Below are 20,341 nucleotides of genomic sequence, written 5' to 3'. Positions count from 1 at the left end.
GGAATGATTAGTGTGCAATGTTGTGATAATGCTGATATGGAGATTGATATATACAAGGGATATGTACCTTTTGATTTATATGCTGGTTATGCTGATTATGTGGCTGCCAACTACCAAGTGAGTCATGCATCTCTTCAGGATAATATTAATGAAAATAATGATGGTGATGACCATCAATCTTTACATGCTGCTGATGTATTTGATGTTGAAATACCAAGTACAGAGGGATTACTAAGTGTTGCTGTTTGTGCAAGCGAAAATGTGCCATATGATGAAAATCAGAATTGTTTAGTGCAAACAATAGTTGATCCTCACTTAGATATTGATAATCTTAATTGTGTTGAGGATGAAATAAATCTATTTTCAGATTTCACTTCAGATTTCCCTTCTTATAATCATGTTGATAATCTTTCTATTTTGAAAGTTATGCACAAAGTAAATTCAGAAAATTGTGATGGTATGCGTGATTGCAATGAAGATATAACACACATGGATGGAGAAAATTTTACGGAATCTCAAATGGAACAGCAAAGTGCAATGTAAATCCAAAAGATTACAGAACTTAAGAAAGCTCTTGAAGTTGTGGACAAGAAGGTTCAAATGTTGGAGAGCCTTCGAGCTGTTGATGAAGACCTTCTGCAATATAGTGAAGAGAATTCTTCGGAAAATGACTGTGAATTGAATGTTTGTATACTTGATGAACATGCTGATCTAATAGATGGTTTTATGATAGAAAATTTTAGTGAACATGCTGAAAACTCATCTGATGAAGTAAATGGTAGCGATGTTCATTTTCATTCTTTGGCTGATGATGAGTGTTCAATTGGTGAAGAAGATCAGTCATGGCAAGATAAGTATGACTATCTTGATTTTCAAGATGATAGTAATAGGATGAAATCTGATGGATGTGAAACATGGAAAATTGATGATTGTTCCAGCCAAGTTTCAATTTCTTCTTTGTTTGATGAAGATGACTGTGATGATCGAATGGATGGTGTCTTTAGCAATTTTTCTAATGTTCTATTCAATGCTGATATAGATACGGACCAGCCACTTCAGTGTCATAATGTTCATGAGGGGATTCTTCATTTTGTTTCTAACCCTTTGTATGAAGAGATAACTGATCAGCCAGATGTTATAGATGATGAACCAGTCCATAATACTGATGAAACTCTAAACAACAATAGCATGGGTTGTAAAAAATTATTTCATGATGAAGGTAAGAGGCATGGGTTATGTGATGACTTTTTCAAACCACAAATGAAAGTGTTTCAGGTGGATGTAAGCCTGAAAGAGAAAGAGTTAGCTGAGGATTTGCTTCAGCCAGAGGTATGCATTCTTTTTGATGAATGGGATGTTGAAAATACAGAGGTTTTTAGTTTGATGAACAAGGATAGTATGAGGTGTGATCAGCATAGTGAAGTAGCACATCTGGATGGTAATGTTCATGTTCATTGTTTGCATCAGTTGACTAGTAATGCCTCTCATTCTATGAATTTAAATGATAACAAGGTGAGTGCTGATAGGAATTGCAATGTTGAAAATGAGTGTTTTATTTTCCAAGTTCAGCATGATGATGTCCTTGCAAATGGTAGAATTGATTGGGATAATGAGATGCATGGTATCTTGTGGGAATGCCTCTATGGTGATTTGTCTCATAATTTTACATGTGTTGAAGTAGTGCGTGGTTACAAAGTTCAGAATCAGACAAGAGGTAAGCACACTAGTTGTTTTAGTAATGGGACAAAAGAGGCAGATTATAAAAGTTATGCTTAGTTGTTACTGGAAGATGCCTTTTTTAGGATCATAATACCAAGAGATGAGAATCATATTTTTGACAGAGGTAAATGTTTGTAGGTGGAGCAGTTGTAATCAGTTGTGTGTTTGTTTGTATATATTGTATAGTCGCTTTGCTTCAGTTGTGTGGTTTTCAATAAAGTGCCCTGTTGTTTGGGTAGAATAAGGAAGCCCTATTTTTGGAATGAGAAGAGAAGAGAAGAATTGAGAGAAAAAGGATCTATTTTTGGGTGGTCTGCTTAACCAAAGATATCTGGATTCTTGTGTTGATCTCGCAATCAACCATCCTCAGTTAGAGCCACTATTGGGAGTATTTAAAACTGAGTAAAGTTTATAGGCCCATTTCAAAGTTTTGCCCTGTATTTCCGAATGATTAAAATAAGTCAGTTTGAATGGCTTAGTTTGAGAGGGGGTAAAATGGAGCCGGTTGATTTTCAGAGGGTAAGGCTCGGGATTCATGTCCCACACCTTTCATTTGGCCTATTCAGTGATGTGCAACTTTCAGAATTCAGTTTGGAGAAGTTTACCAGGTACCCATTTTGAGGGGTGAGCTGAAAGTGCATTTTAGGCACAAATGCAGTTTTTATTGAGTAGCCTACTTTGATCGATTATATCTTTTGCCATGTTTATTATCATGAATAATTTAAAAATGGATTCAATTTTATGCATAAATGTGAGCCAACATGCAAAATTTCAAGTCCTTATGAATCCGTTTGCTCAGTTTTCAAAGCTCAATCCATTTGTAGTTTGTGAGGTTTGCACAAGTGTAAAAATGTCTCGGTGAATGTCATGTCAGAATGTTTGTTTCGGGCTAATGTTGGTATAAATGGTGAGCTACATTTCAAATTTCAAGCCTCTGCCAATCCATTTGATCGGTTTTCATAAAAGCTCATTTTGCCATCATTTTCAGCTATCCGCACTCCAGTGTTATATCAGTTAATGTAGCCGTTTTGGTGAGCAGGCCATTTGTATCTTATCAATCTGGTGATCAAACTGAGAATTCAAAGATTTAATATGTACTTTAAGATACCTATGTTTCAAATTTGAGGGCCTACGGAGGTCGTTTGATATTTTTGAGAAAGGCATCATGTGTTGCCAGAACATTGACTTCATCAGGTCCGCAGTGTCGACAAAGCCAGTTGGCCGTTTTCGGAAATTAATATCTCTTCACTCGAGACTCATCTTGAGAAACTGTTTGGTAGATGTCATCCTTGTATATCAAAGTACATGCCTCTCAGATGGCGAGCTCCAGAAAGGTGTTTTGATAGGTTTGAAAATTACGTCTTCGTGATTAAATGCGAAAATTGTGGCGTAATTGCCTGAAGGATGTAAAATGCAATTTTATGATCCGAAAACAATGCCGATCATTTCCAGAGGTGTTTGAGGTTCGTGAAGCATTCCAGGGGTCAGTTGCATGAAAACGAAAAAAAATTTAGTCGGACCCACTTTGGGGCCTGACCTAGCTCATGCCCGTTCATTATTTTTTATCACATAGTGCTTAATCCTCTTGGCAAATGGCATGGGATGGACAAGAGTTTAGAAGTTTGAGTAAATTGATTTTCCTGTCTTCTTTAACAAATTGATGTTAATTATGGGTATTATTAAAATGTACAACTCTATGGCAGTGGTTAAATGCATCAAAAGAAGTTTTACAACATTGGCAGCCATAAGATCTCAGTTTACATGTCAATATATGGCCATGAACAAAGAGCAGCAATTAAAACATTCAGGCAAATGCATATTGGCAGGTGAATGCCAAATCCCCTTCCCATGTGAGGTGCAGCAATGGAAATCTTTAAAAGCAAGTTGCAATTAGCAAGTTTGAAGCTCATCTCCTCCCTCACATGGCAAATCGAGCATTAAACAATAGATTCAAAAAACTTTCAAAGAACTTTCAATTGGTAAAATATGTGTAACTCCAGCATTCTTCCTCCTGTGTGGGCCTTGAACAAAGAGGCAAGGAGGCTTTGATTTAAATGATCTCTAGCCAACATCCTCCCAGGCACATGGTGTTTGGGGAGTAAAGTTTTAAAGTTTAAAACAAGTTTCAGCAAAATCAAATGCCAATGGAATTTTCCATTCAAACTAATATAATACCAAGCATCCCAACTCCCTCCACGTGGCTGGAAAAGTATAAGACTTTCTGCTGTAGCGTGGTAACTTCATTATTTAAAGCAAAAGCATGGCATGTAAGTGTGCATTGAAGTTTTTTTTTTAGAAATTCAAATAGAAAATGAAGGCCGATCCTCCCTTCACGTGGCATCTAAAAGCAACAGACATTTTCAAATAAAGGAAATTGCAACAGCAGGTGTAAAGCAATGTCCAAAGCCCCCACGTTATTTTCCCTTGCGTGGTAAACAACAAGCAACATAGCCAGTTTAAATGGCAAATGCAAAATGGTGGAACATTGCTGTATACGCTGTGTGGTGTTTGGAGTGCTTCAACAGTGACTCCTTTCTCACATGGCCTCCTTCTAGCAGCAACAATAAAAACCTCAAGCAAGTGCAAGAACATGTGTAATTCCAACGTTCCCAGCCATGGCAAAATGTGAAGGCATCTATAAATATTTTCAAATAAATGCAAGTGGAGGGGGTAAGACCAGTTCAACGCCCCTTTCCAGAAGCCCTCCCCGCCATGAGTTTGAATATGGACGGAGGAGGTGTTAGCTTTCACCAAAAAACGCCATTAAAGTCTTAGAGAAGCTTCAAAAATGGAGCTACAAGCAAAACGTTTTATCCCACATTGGCTGGGAAGTGGACTGTTTTGATGTTTATAAGCAAGAACGCACAGTAATATAATGTTTAAGCCATAAAGGCTTTTGACACAAAGTGCCTATGGGCGCCCAAGGCGGGCCCACCCATGAGCACGCTTCTCGAGTTGATAGAGGAGTTGACTGGATGGCGACTAGGTGGACCCCACGTAGGCATGCTTCCCGAGGTAGACAGGCAAAATTTTGTAGAGGAAGACCGACTTAATGAGTGAGCAGGTTTGAGAGAGATCAACGGCTCGCACTATTTCGCGAAAGGAAGATGCACGTTGTTTAAAACCAGCGAAATAGTGAAAGTGAACGAGAGCCATCCACGTGTCGTGATAGGTGGCAGTCCAGTAGGCAGGTCCCGGTGAGGTGGCACACAGCTGGCGCACAGTTGGCAGTCCAGTGGCGATGAAGTGGCGTACAAGCAAGCAACCCAGTGGCGGTGACGTGGTCGACAGGTGGCAAAAGATGAGGTGGCATCCGGTCAACCCCATCGACCAATTAGAGGCCGCCACATGGCAAGGTGTCAGAGCACAAATGGAGGCAAAAATCAAAATTAAAATGAATAAATGATATAGTTCTGACTATATTAAAATTCGAAATATTTAAATGACTGAGCACAAATGGGAATTAATTCGCCTAGGGTCTAAATTTTGGCCAAAATATAAAGTATTATACATCGCCGGAAAGCTCTCGGAGTGAGGAATCTAATTATGAGGTTAATTTTGACAAATGTGGGATATTTTGGAGGCAGTTTCCACGGGAACAAAATTCAGTTAGAGAGGAGACACTTGGCAATTTAGTTGCAGATTTGATTTTCTTCCCTCCTTTTTTTATTCCGAATTCTTCTCAGTTGTAAGGGTTCCAGAAATTTGGAAAATGCTCCAGATTTGATGGCTTCCTCTTTCTGAATGTCAGGACCCAAATTTGTAAATGCTTTTGGTTTGTTTTAGGGTAGAGAGGATTGCAATGCATTGTTGTAAATGTGATCTTAGTTGCAGGTCTTGCTTGTGTCAGGCATGAGTAACTTCCCATGATATTGTCTCTGTGTATGCATTTAATTGTTATGAATTGAATCCTCAAGGAGGCTTATAATTTGTCATCTCAAGGAGATTGTATGATTGTTTGTAGGCATTCTTCAATGAAGAGTTTAAATTCTATAATCAGTCATAAACAATGGAATGTGTCCCAGATTTGATAGTTTTATGAATGGATTGAGTAATGCATTAGTACAAGGTATTAGTGCAGGGATATGTTGTAAGGAAAAACAACTTGCATCTATGATTTATATTTTTAGTTTTGTGTGTGACTCTACTGCCCAATGAACAAGGCACTGATCTTTGACAGATTTGTTAATGGTCTCAGAACAACAATTTTAAAAGAAAATCTATTTCCCTTCATGTTTAGGTGTTGTGTTCTTTCATTCCAAGCTCTTTTTCATTTGTGGTTTATACAGATCTAGCCAATCTGTAGTGTGTTTCTAAATTGGATGAGTTTGTGGAATGCTCTATCTGCTTCATTGATGCTGTCATGGTGAGTGAATAAGTTTGATTCAGTGCATCAAAAGGGTATCCCCCCCTAGGTCTAGTAGAACCTGAAGTGTAGGAGGATCAATTAGGGTCCTATGTCATGTTGCCCAAGCCCTGAAGTTCTTCATAGATTGAATTGGCTACTTCATAGATCAATTGCAGGTGTTCTTGGGTTATCACTTTTGGTGAACAACAGTATGTACAGCTGAATCACCTGGAAGAGAAAATTTTGGGAAATAAGAATGATAGTGTGCAGACTAGAAGAAGACTTTCCCGAAATGATGAACAAGTCAACCTATGTCTCATGACTCAAGTTGAACCCAAAAATTTCATTGAGTCTAGAAAGAGATAAGAATGGATGGATTCCATGGAAGAAGAACTTCACTAGATTGAGAAGAACAAGACTTGGGAGTTAGTCCCTAGACCCGAAGACAAGAATGTCACTAACACAAAGTGGGTCTACCGGAACAAAATGAATGAAGATGGTAAGATTGTAAGGCATGAAGCTAGACTAGTGTGCAAAGGATACTCTCAAGTAGAAGGGATTGATTTTCAAGAAACATTTGCACCAGTTGCTAGATTAGAAGCAATTAGGATGTTTCTAGCTTACTCTACCTATGAGGGCTATAAAGTATACCAAATGGATATAAAATTTTCTTTTCTAAATGGAAATTTATAAGAAGTATACATGGAGCAACTAGAAGGATTTGTACTGCATGATGATGAGACATTTGTGTCTCAGTTAAAGAAGGTTCTTGATGGTTTAAAGCAAGCTCCCTCCCAGAGCATGGTACTCAAGATTAGATCAGTATTTGAAGGAGCAAGGATTCAAAAAGGGAAGTGATAATAGAAATTTGTACATAAGGAAAGATGGGATTCACATGATTATTGTGGTTGTGTATGTAGATGACATCATCTTTGGTGAAAACAAGGATACTCTCTGCAAAGAGTTTGCTGATCAGATGCAATCAGAAATTTGAGATGCCAATGCTTGGTGAATTGACTTACTTCCTTGGCTTGCAGATACTATAGAAAGATAAAGGAATCTTTATCTCGCAGGTCAAGTATGCAAAGGAGATGCTTAAGAAATTCCAACTGGAAGATTGCAAACCGATAAGTACTCCCATGGTGACCGGCAAAAAATTGAGTAAGATTGATGAATCACCGGTAGTGGATCAAACTTTGTACAGGTCCATTATAGGTAGTCTACTGTATCTAACTACTTCAAGACCAAATATACTTCAAGTAGTATGCATGGTAGCTAGATTCCAAGCTACACCAAAGCAATCACACATGAATGCTATGAGCAGAATTTTTAGGTACCTACAAGGAACGCTCAACTATGGTTTGTGGTATCCTAAATAGGAGATTTTATCTTGAAATCATACACTAATGCCGATAGAAAGAGCACAAGCAGTGGTTCATTCTTTCTAGGTGACTAGTTGGTCTCTTGGCATAGAAATAAGTAGGACTCAGTCTCCTTATCTACTTCTAAATCTGAGTACATTGTTGTTGTTACATGCTGCTCTCAGGTGCTTTGGATGAAGCAGACTCTCAAAGATATACAGGTGGACATCATTGGACCTATTCTCATTCGATGTGACAATTCAAGTGAAATTAACATAGCAATGAATCCAGTCATGCACTCTAGAACAAAACATATTGCTATCAAATATCACTTTCTTCGAGAGAAGGTTGAAGGGCAGGAGGTAAGAATGGACTATGTTCCTACCAGTGAACAAGTAGCAAACATTTTCACCAAACCGTTACTGGTAAGCATGTTTGAATACCTCCAACAGAAGCTGGGAGTTATGTCATCTTCCTAGGAAGATTTTATGTGACTTAGGTGGAGTCTGGTATGGATCAAAGGGGGAGTGTGCTAGTTGATGAATAATGAAGAACAACAGATATCCCAACCGGTACTGAGAGGGGGGGTGGGTGAATCAGTACAGATAAAAAAACTCTCCTAACAACTTATCTTGCTAAAGGAAAACCAACTGGTTATCACCATTATTGAACTTAACAATGGCAATACTAGTTAAACATAGTAAGACACCAAACACCATAAGCTGATAGGTCTGAATACTTCAAATATGATCAATTATGCAACATCAACTTCACCCATAAATGTATGCATGTGGTAAACTAAAAATACCATAACCTATTAACCCTGCATGCATAATCCTTCAACCAAATACTTCATAAACATCACATGAAAAATGTATAACACATAACAAACAGATTTTTAACATGGAAACCCAAATGGGAAAAACCACGGTGGGGATGAATACCCACAAGCTTGTTTTGAACTCTTTCGAAGCTCACCCTGTTAGGAGCCTAGTCCGGTTAGAGACTTTACAATAAGGTTCTGCTAGGAATTAATCCTGTTAGAGATCACCTAGTTAAGGGATGGCTATATACCCTGTTAAATATTGAAACCCTATTAAAGGTTACCTCGCTAGAGGATTTAAAGAACTCAATGATCTTGAGTCACCTGGTTACATGTTTTACAATAAGCCTATTAAAGCTACTCGGTAAAGGTATTTTCCATCTATTGAAATGATTAGAAGACAACAAGAAACAACTCTGATCTGATAATAGCACTATATGCCAAGGCAGATCCTTTTCATATCCTCTATGTTGCAATCACACTCTGCAGTTTCCCTTTTACTGGTCTAGCAAGTATCAAGTATCTCTTCACTCGGATAAATACACACACAACATTTGCCAACAACTTTCCAATAACAAACATCATCGACCTTATAGACAACAGATAGGTCAGTAACATAAACCCTAAACCCTAAACATCTTAGGTTTACAACATAGGCGATCCAATCTTGACCATCCAAACATATTGCATAGAGCATTACAATTTCAAATAGATAACAAGACAATCTGCATCATTCATTCATCACCGCATAGGGGAATCAGTAACTCATCATGCTCTCTTCTCATACCGCTTAAGAAAAATGATCATTCCCGAGGTAGATTTCAAACATGGTTGATCTTGTCATGCCTCAATCCTTCACATGCACAAAGCTGCCATGGCATCTCGATCACATCTCTTAGCTTACTTAGCATAGAGTATCATCGGTTCATCACACAAGCTAGATTGCCAAACCGATAACCATAGAGATGAGTCTACCAACTGGTAATCACACTTAGTGAAACCCCGACACCGGTTCACTCAATGTCTTCAATTTGCATACCGATTCACTTACACTTATTGACATCAATGACAACGTATATTATCGTCATATCAACATACTAGTTCACCATATGCCAAGGATATCCAATACTAGTACCCTTTGTTATTGTGTGAAAGGGGAAGAAATGTACTGTGAGAAGTTGACATCAATGCCAAAGGGGGAGATTGTTGGCATTTTGGCACTAAGTTGTCATTGATGTCAACTGGTGGAGATTGAGCATGAAGGATGGTTGCTTATTTATGATGAAGAGGCAGAATGTTAAAATTTGTCTCACACCGCCAGAAGTGAAGATGTGCAACTGATATCAAATGCTCTACTAGTTAATAGAAGCAGAACACTCTACTAGCCAAAGGTCTTACCGATATGTGTTTTCCAGACTGACTGCATGTTGATAGGCCATGTCTTGATCAGTGTGATATCATGTGGAGCTGAGGTGGCAAGTGTGTTGTGGTTGGTGAAGCTTCATCGATAGGGTTGATGAAATAGATATTCACCATTAATGAAGGAACCACAAATCAAGGGATTCCATCTGACTGATTGTAGCTCGAGGAAGAAGAAATGACAGGGGAATATCAGGAAGAAGTTAGTGCCTAAATCAAAGCAAAGGAAATCTGGTTTAGGATGTTCCCATAAAGGAAACTTCTGGAACACTTTATGTATCATCTGATTTCTTGACAGAAGATCTGATATGTGGTTGCCACTCTGAGAAAAACATGCATTGGATAATGAAAACCATGTACAGATGCAATCTTCTAGGATAAATGATTGATCCAAGAAAGGGGGGATTGGATTTCAAAAGATTGTGTCATAAAAAGAAAACCCTAACCACTCAATTTTTGAATGGCAGTCTGGCGGGAAAATAGGCATAAGTAATGAGAACTTTGAACAGAACATTTTGTTGATGCTGTGAAGATTATGGGGTGAAGAGAAGAGAGAGGGAGCAAGGAGAAAACTTCAGAAGGTGATCTGAGCAAGTAAACCGGTGAGAGGATTCTACCGACAGTATCATAGTTAGGCAGTTGAACTCGATCGACAAGGTGTGGATGAGCAGGTAGCATCCTAGTGTGATACAGTGTGTTGAAAGAGACAGTGTATGAAAGGGAGAGAAAGATAAGAGAGAGTTATTTGATTAAAGAGTTGTAGAATTCATTTGCAACAAGAAGCCTTAATTGTATTCAGATAGTATTTCAATATACATCACCAAATTGAAGCTTGGTACAGAGGTTGATGCTCCTTTGGTTGGTGCCCAAAATCTTTGTAAGTTGGTGTTTTACCTGTGAGGGTAGATTGGAGTAGTAGACTCCAGCAGCTCTTCTCACTGAGGTTTTTCCCATATTGGGATTTCCTCGTAAATCTAGTGTTGTGAATCTCTTGTGTGTGAATGGTATTTTTGTTTTTCTCTCTTGCTTTACCAGTATGACTGTTTAGTGGTTAAGGATATTGTTGATTGTCTGAAATTTGATCAGTAAAGACAAAAAGTTAGATGCCACTGATTCACCCCCCTCTTAGTGGTATTCCATGTTCAACAAGTGCCAGGTGCATCTACATAAGTTATGAATGTCTACGTCGAATGTAACTGCATCTATGATTGGAAAACTGTCTATGTCAAAGGTGAGTGCATTTGTGAAATGCAGGCACATGTATGCAGGACAGATACATCTGTGCAAAATAGAGGCACATATGTGTGTTTCAGGCACATCTGTGAAATGCAGAAACATTTGTGTAGTATGTAAGCGTGTTTGTGTCATGAATGCGTATTTATGTCTTCAAGGTTGAATCAATAGTTTTGTCATAAACATACATTGTCAATTGGATAAGCTACTGAGAGGATACACTCAAACAGGTCCTCTAGGGAAGACTAGGATAATAGATAGGGATAGGATTGACAATTTTGTGATAGAACATACGTTGCCAATCAGAAAACTAATCAAGAGGATACACTCAAGAAGAGGTCCTAGGATAGGATAGAGAGAGGGACTTTGTGATGAATAGGGAGTACCAAAGAAATTGACAATTTTTTGATAGAAGATACATTGCCAATTGGATTAGGCTAAAATTGACAATTCTGTGATAGAACATATGTTGTCAACTGGATAAGCTACTCAAGAGGATACACTCAAGTAGGTGCCCTAAAAGAAAAGATGAAAAAAACACTTTGTGATGAATAGGGAGTACTACTAGGATAAACTGGCATATGATAGATATAAGCACTAGGATAAAAGAGCAACACTTTGTGATGAACAGGGAGTACTACTAAGATAGAGTGCCATATGATAGATATAAGCACTAGGATAAAAGAGAAATACTTTGTGATGAACAGGGAGTACTACTAGGATTGACACAATTGATTTGCTTGACTGTAGGAGGACCTACCTATGCTAGAGTCACGGGAGAGATTCCTTTTGACTCAAGGATTATGGCCAAAGTTGGCATTAAAGGATAGGGCAGTAGTTGAGGCCATGGGCTTGGGATGCATTATGCATATGCTTGAGTTTCAGGAGAATATAGGATTGTTGACTACATTAGCTAAGATATGGCACTCAAACACATGTAGTTTTCATTTGCCAATGGGTGAGATAATAGTCACCTTGGAGGATGTGTACAGGATACTGAGGATATCGATCGATGGGGAGTTGGTTCCTTATGATTGAGAGGGAGATAGGGACGCACCGAGATGAGTGTTCTAGGATCTAGGACTAGAGATGATGGTGGGACATGTGGCTTGGGACAACATGATAGAGACAAGATTGGCACTACTGATGGTGCTGGCAGGAGTTATCAGTTAATTCCTCTGTCCCGTTAGGGAGACATGAGGGTTGGCTGTTGGATGGGGGAGGACTCTAGAGACATTGGTGACTAAGCATACTAGGTTTACATGGGGGCCATGTCTGCTAGCACACTTGTATTATGAGCTGCATCAATTTGTGTATTATGGATCAATGGGATTGGGGTGTGGAGTGACATTATTGCAGGTATGGGCATATGAGCATTTTTCGGTGACACGACTGATACATTTTAGAGGCAGGGGACATGGGCACAGTTATGTGCATCTGTATGATTTGATTACTTCTCAGCCATGGAATGGTAGGCTATAGTATTGGCGCTGAGCGATTGATGAGGTAGACAGTGTGGTATGGAGGGCTTACCTAGATTGTGAGGAGTGGGAGGATGACATAGTGGATCTACCATATGTTTTTAGAGTAGTTATATGATTGGGCAGACACCATATGTTATTGAGCAGTAGTTGATAGACAAAGTATGCAGGTAGTTCAATAGGATACAATGGATGCCATGGGGTTTAGGGATGTATGCATGAAAAGTGGGGGATTGGGCTCATTTAGGTCCACTACTATCTTATGACTAGGTAGTGACACAGATGCTGGAGATCGTTCCCATGCCTTGGGATATTTGTGTTACTACTTATGAAATTGCCATTAGTTTCATATCAAAAGTCATACTATATTCTAGTCAGTTAGTATTACCGAATCATGCCATCCGTACACACAGAGAAGTCGATATGAACAGTCTAGTTGGTTACAGAAGAAAGTAGTCACTGAGCATAGTATTCACCGAGCTGTTTACCGAGTAAAGTTTCATGGCTACCGAGTGGTAAAGTTAACTCACCGAGTTGATATTCACTGAGTGAAATGTTTTACCAGATACATTGAACCTGGACATGCACATGAAAACGTGTTACAAGATCAAGGCACATCTAACTGTTTTTGCATTGGAAATTGCATTAGGAGATTGTGTATGATTACAACGTCAATCTAACCAATGAGATATTTTGTTTAGTCATTCATTCGAAGAATCTTTTTGTAAGATCGAAGCAATGAATTAAATCACCGCTGCAAGAGATCTATTTATACATCATGATTCTAGGATTAAAAAAAGGGAATGTGTGTGTATGCATGAAGGAAGACTGTTACAGAGACACAAAGAGGTCACCAAGAAGGTTATCAGTGAACAGTCAAAGAACAGAGTAAACAGAAGGGTTTACCAAGTTTCATTATGGGTTACTGAGGTATGCTACAAGCTAGGTAATCTTATTCAAAGCACATAGAATCTGCTTTAGCATTTCAGATGTAAAGTTGCAGATATTTGTAATGATTTTATTGTATAATTTGAAGTTGTAAGAGAAACCTTTAACAGGGTAAAAGACTCTAACCATGTCTATAAATTGTAAATCCTTTAACCAGGTGCAACATTTATATAGTGTTGTAAAATCCTTTAGTAAGGTAGATCTAACTGATCTTGATACTCCTAACAGGGTAAGCTATCAGAAATAGCTAAATGTAGCTCTAACCGAGAATTCTTTATTATTGCAGTAGTGAAGTTGTGGGTGCCATCCCCACCGCAGTTTTTCTCTCTAACCAAGAGTTTCTATGTGACCAAAATATATGTGTTATGGAGTGAATCGTGTATGATTGTTATCTGTAGATTTTAGTTTTATTTTATGTTACTGCACTATTCTGTTTATGCATAATAGTAAGGTTATTATCAAAGAAAATTTTTGGAGTACGGATTCACCCCTCCCCTCTCAGTACATCAGCTTTCCATATTGGGCCTAACAATTGGTATCAGAGCTTGAATATTGGAAAAGGGTTTAACTACCTAAAGAGAAAGATCTTAGCAATGGAAGGCTACAAACAATCTCAGAGGACTGTGCATCTTCAAGAAGAGCTGGATAATGCAAATCAAGTGATTGCAGACATGCAAAGGCAAATGCAAAAATCTCTGAAAGTAAGGAGAAGATTATATGATGACTTGCAGGATTCTCAAGAGCTAGTGGAACAAATCGAGACATCATCTGAGAATAGTATATTTGAAGAGACTAAATAAATGATTGGAATGTTGAAAGAAAAGAAAAAAGCATTGGCTAATCAACTAAAAGCAATGAAAAGAGAACATGAACGTTTCAATACACAGATGACTGAAAATCTAGATGCATTAAGGATAGCTGAGGATAAAGCAAGAGATCTACAAAGAGAGAAACAACAACTTGAAGCTCTAGTATCTAATAAGGATGATGAAATCATAAGGTTAACTGGTATTCAACAAAATATGATAGATCAACTAGGTTATGCACATCACGAAGAAATTCTAAAGAATGATGAAAATCAATCATTGAAACTTGAAGTATCAAGGTTGATTGGTGAACTTGAAACTGAGAAGAAATCCAAAGAATCATTGGAGAAAAGTTATGAAGCATCAAAGATGTTGGATGAGTAACTAAATACAAGAAGACTTTACAAAGATGGAGGACTCGGTTACAAAGGAAAAGAGTCAACCAAGAAAGTAATTCATACCACCAAGAGAGGAGAATCATCAAAACAACCTGGAAAAAGGAATAACATCAAAAGGAAGAAGCCTATTTGCTACTACTGTGGAAATCAAGGTCATACTACCAACATATGCCAGATCAGAAAAAGTAAGCAATCAAATATCTCTAAGTCCAATGGATATTGTTACAATTGCAATAAATATGGTCACACACCTAATCAATGTAGGACAAAGTCTGCTAACAACTATCAGAAGGCAAAATTCAAAGGGTTTTGTAAAAACTGCAATAGATATGGACATAGTACCGAGAAGTGCTGGTTTAAGCAAAAGAACTACATGAAGTATCCACACTGAGAAAACACTGGAGGTTACCGAACTCACACTGATCCTTATCGACAATATGCAGCAACACCATGGGATTACAATACAAGGATATGGTGCGAATGTTGTGGAAGATATGGACATATAAGTGCCAACTGTTTTATAAGATTTGGAATGAACAACTGGAGATCATGGAGAAATCCTGGTATGGCATGTTTTCATTGTCACAAAGCTGGACATTTAGTTGGAGATTGCAGAGATCAACCGAGAAGAGACACTGAAGAGATAAAAGAAAAATTCAAGATGATTTGGAAAAAGAAAGAAATTATGTCTGATGAAGAAAGCACCTTACCTACCGAGTTAGGTGCACCTATTTCATATTAGTCAAGGAAAGGTATGAAGGGACTGCATTCTTTAAAAGTTAAATCATAACAGTTCTTATTCTATTATGTACAAAATTCAAAATCTGCATAGTTAAGATGCAATTAGTCAGTTTATATACTATACAGGAAACTTGTCAAGTCGGTGTATACAGGAAACCTATCAAGTCAGTTAATAAAGCAAAGTTGGGTACTCGGTGAAAATAGAAAAAGAGTAAATCGGTAAAAGATGAACCGAGTGCATTTAATATCTTGACCTAACTTGCACGGAGCCCGATAAGGTATTTTTGAGTACTTAAAAGTGTTTTCGCGGTCATTTTCATTCACCCAAGTTTTTGAGAAGCAGAGTAGAGCAAATCAAAGCAATAAAACTTCATTCAGAGTGAATTTCAAGGTATTTACATCAATCTATTCACTCTGTTAAGCTAGTTTCCGATCTAGTCAAATTGCTATTGTCTATCGAGTGTGAAGTGTCAGTCATTTGTAAACCCTAAGGATAACTTGTCAAATCTTACCCAAAATCTACCATGACGCCCAAGATCCAAGACCCTGTAGTTGTCCAAAATGTGGAGAAGCCCTCACTGAAATATTCTCTAACTCCTAAAGTTGCCTCAAAACCGGATGATAAAACTACATTTTCACTCATCCCAGATCGAGTCTTGTTAGTGGAAGATGTTAGATTCTTTACCAAATGTCGTGTTGAGGAACTCGGTCATGTAGAGATTAGTGACACATATGATGAACTGTGCACTGATGGCAAAATGGATAGAAAATTTGAGCATATCAAAATCAAGGGATTAACTGAAGCCCTAGTCTATCCCCATGTGTTCAAACCCTAGTGGGTTAAGTTTGTATTGAGGAGAGTACATGATGATTTCATGTGGCTACAAGAGCAACCGTTCAAGATCATGAAGGAAGTCATTCACCTGATCATCGAATATCCCATCTATGATCATGCTCGTGCACAGAAAATGATATCACAAAAGGAGCTAATCAATCTAACTAGAGTAGAATCTGATTATCGAGGACTGAAATTGAATAATGTCATTGATGCTGAACTAAAATTTGCAATCAGAGTTATTGGTTACTGTATCTTCCAATCTGCAAGGGAAAACAATATACCATGTGCTGCAGTGGACCTGGCCTACAAAATAGTTAAGAAGGGATTGAAAGTAGACTTATGTGAAGTGCTACTAAAGAACTTGTTTGAGAACCTGAACACAATAAGGAAGCTGCAGAAGAACAACTTGGCAAACACACTAAAGTTCAGTTCACTACTTGTATGTATGTTTTTCTATTTTGAGAAGTTCTTTCCCTCAGCCGGTAAAGTAGTATGGGAGCTACACTGACCTATCACCCATTAGATCAATGACTACATCAAGAAGTTAGGAGATAACTTTAATGATATCATGGATGATTACTTCAGAAAATTCCAAGAGAAAATGCACAACAGGTACAGGATCCCACCACAGCTAGTCGAAAAATACAAGGACAATAAATGTTTTGAAGTCGACATTGATTATTGTTATGTAAATGCTGTCGAACCAAGGACTCAATCATTGCAACCAATTAGTTATGAGATTGATTATGATATTACACAGCAACAAATTGATGCCTATCTATCATTGCCAAGGCATGCAACTAAACTAAGGTATGGAACCTATGAAGAGGTGAAGGAGAAAGTAAAAATGAACATTGTAGTTCCTAAGGATACAAGAAAAGCTACAAAGATGATAAAGGCTTTATCTGAGAAATTCGGAGAAGAATCCTCCTCTGCACCTGTCAAATGCAATCTTGCCATTACCAAAGAGGAATCAGAAGCACAGGAGGCTGCAATAACATTAAGCACAGAGTTGCCAAAGGGTAAAGTTTTGAAAAGAAAGAAATAGGACATCACAAAGGCCCTACTGACTCCACCAACAAAGAGACCCAACACCAGAGCATCAACTACATCACTGAGTAAGAAACAAAAGACTATTGTCGCTCCTAAGGTAACCAAAACTTATAAGAAATCTACTTGGAGACTCATTTTGGCAAAAGAGTCGAGTGATACAGAGTCTGATGATGCAAACAAATTCCAGATTGTGAAAAGCAAAAAGGTAAACATTCACAGTGTTGAAATTTTTTGTGCCAATCTTAAAGAATACAGTGGATTTGCAGGATTCAGATATTTTAAGTATGAGACTAGGAATAATGATGAGAAATGATAGATTGAAGAAGTTGTCATATGTACACTTCTGAAGTTTCGGTTAGCACCATTAGAACTAGCAAAGTCACTTTCGAGTGAACTCTACTCACACATTGATAATAGATGGAAATATGCAACGGATTCAGAGAGACAAATAAGAGAAAAAAGTCTAGTCCATCTATTTCCTGACATGTCCATAGCTGAAATCAAGGAGCATCTGACCACATACAATTCAAAATTTCTTGTGAAACATAGAGCCTTAAAATTGATGAATGGGTTATACATTGATGTGGAGAATGAGACTAAAGCCAAGTGGTAGGAGATCTTCAAACAAAAGGATGTCGGTGAACAATCTCAAATTGAAATTGTTGATGTCACCAAGCAAGATCCAGATGTCACTGAGTAAGGTCAAGACCTGGTTGACACTATACAAATTGATGAAGATGTAATGGATGAAGCAACACCAGAGCAGGAAATGATTGAAGGCACCACTTATGCAAAACTTGTCTCTAGTGAATATGTCTTAGAACAAGTTCAGCCTTATCTACCGGTGAAGCCACTAGTCTCAACCGAACCTCCCAAGGACACCGTGCAAGCTACCGAAGGCAACAAATCTGAAGCTACGGGAGATACAAGTAACAAATCTGAAGCTATAGGTGATACAACCAAAGATCAGACGTCTCAAGCACAGACAAGCACTGCAACTATTGCGACTGAGACCCCTAGCATCGAGCCACCCAAAGACACTGCAATGGCTATAGGAACAGACCAAAGTGTTGCATCTACCGAGCAACCTACCGAGGGTCAGCAAGCCTCACAAGCACTTGTCTTAGTGCCACAGACCAAAGGAAAAGAAAAGAAGGTGAGAAAGCATGGTTTTAAATTTGACTTATCTAAACCGATCGTGTTGCCCAATGTCAACATTTCCAAATTGAAAGGGCAAGCACTCACTAAATTTGGTGAACTATGCAAAGAAAAGGCCAAATAGGAGAAGCAACTGGCCATACAGAAAATGAATAAAGTACTTCAGAAGGTTAGGACACTACTCACAAAAATGCTACCATCAGCAACAGTGTCAACCGATACAACCATCCATATTCAGTTGGATGAACTCCTCAATCAGATTGAAACATCTGGAGTTGATGCATCTAAGTACTTAAGAAAGCTCAAGGATAAAGAACTTACAACAAAAATGATAGAGGAAGTACAAAAATCAATTGCTGTTGGCAAGGTAAAACTTGTCAAATTCATTACTGAGTTGTCCCCTCAACTCAAGCACATTCTTTATTTATTCCAGAAATTGTGTACATTTTCTTTATTTATTAAAGATATCAAAAATAAAACTGATGCAATTGAGAAAGAGATCACCGATCTCTCATCTAAGTTGACCACTGAGCCTCATTTAGTTCAGAACTTTTACAAAAAGCTACAACAGCTCATGGCTCAACAGTTAGAACTAAGGAATGAAGAGCATAAAATAAGGATGGATATAATGACCCTTCAAACATTATTCCTTCCTCATCTCTCATCAGTACAGGAATAGCTCAACTGAGCTACACGCTTATCAACTACATAAGAGGGAAGCACTCTTGATGGCTTGATATCACTATTATCTAATATTCAAGCACAAAACTCATTAATGGAAAGTGTCAAGGACTCACTCTTAGTCGCCCTCACCGATGCCCAGACCAAGTATAAGACTATTTTTGATCAGTTACCACCTCCGGATGGAAATTAAGTTTTTAATGTTTGTCAAAAAGGGGGAGTAATATTATGATACTACAAAAAGGAAAGCCCAGCAAAGGGGGAGTAATTCTACATTTGGAGAGTAATACAGTTTTGTTAACACAATTTTGAGTATTGTATACAAGGGGAGTATACCGAGTAGAATATACAGAGCATTTAGAGCACACAAGTACATAACAAAACCGAACACGTAAAATTCAGAGTTATATACAGAATAATGATAAGGGGAGTATATTTGCATATACTATTTTTTTGACTATTGTATATATTGTCAAGTATATAGTTTTTGAGTTATGACTTTGTAAGTAGTTTTTGTCAAACATCTCAACTAATGTCAAAAGGGGAGATTGTTACTACTTATCAAATTGCCATTATTTTATATCCAAAGTCATACTATATTCTAGTCACTTAGTATTACCAAATCATGCAATTGGTACACACAGAGAAGTTGGTATGAATAGTCTAGCTGGTTACAGAAGAAAGCAGTCACAAAACGCAGTATTCACCGAGCTATTTACCGAGTAAATTTTCATGGCTACCAAGTGGTAAAGTTAACTCACTGAGTTGATATTCACTGAGTGAAACGTTTTACCATATACATTGAACCTGGACATGCACATGAAAATGTGTTACAAGATCGAGGCACATCTAACCGTTTTTGCATTGGAAATTGCATTAGGAGATTGTGTATGATTACAAGGTCAATCTAACCAATGAGATATTTTGTTTAGTCATTCATTTGAAGAATCTTTTTGTAAGATCAAAGCAATGAATTAAATCACCACTATAAGAGATCTATTTATACAACATGATTCTAGGGTTAGAAAAAGGGAATGTGTGTGTGTATACATGAAGGAAGACTGTTATAGAGACACAGAGAGGTCACCGAGAAGGTTATCAGTGAACAATCGAAGAACAGAGTAAACAGAAGGGTTTACTGAGTTTTATTATGGGTTACTGAGGTATGCTACAAGCTAGGTAATCTTATTCAGAGCACATAGAATCTGCTTTAGCATTTCAGATGTAAAGTTGCAGACATTTGTAATGATTTTATTGTAAAATTTGAAGTTGTAAGAGAAACCTTTAACACGGTAAAAGACTCTAACCAAGTCTATAAATTGTAAATCCTTTAA

This window comes from Cryptomeria japonica, chromosome 9, assembly GCF_030272615.1.
Source record: "Cryptomeria japonica chromosome 9, Sugi_1.0, whole genome shotgun sequence".
Lineage (NCBI taxonomy): Eukaryota > Viridiplantae > Streptophyta > Pinopsida > Cupressales > Cupressaceae > Cryptomeria > Cryptomeria japonica.
This window is presented reverse-complemented; position numbering follows the sequence as displayed.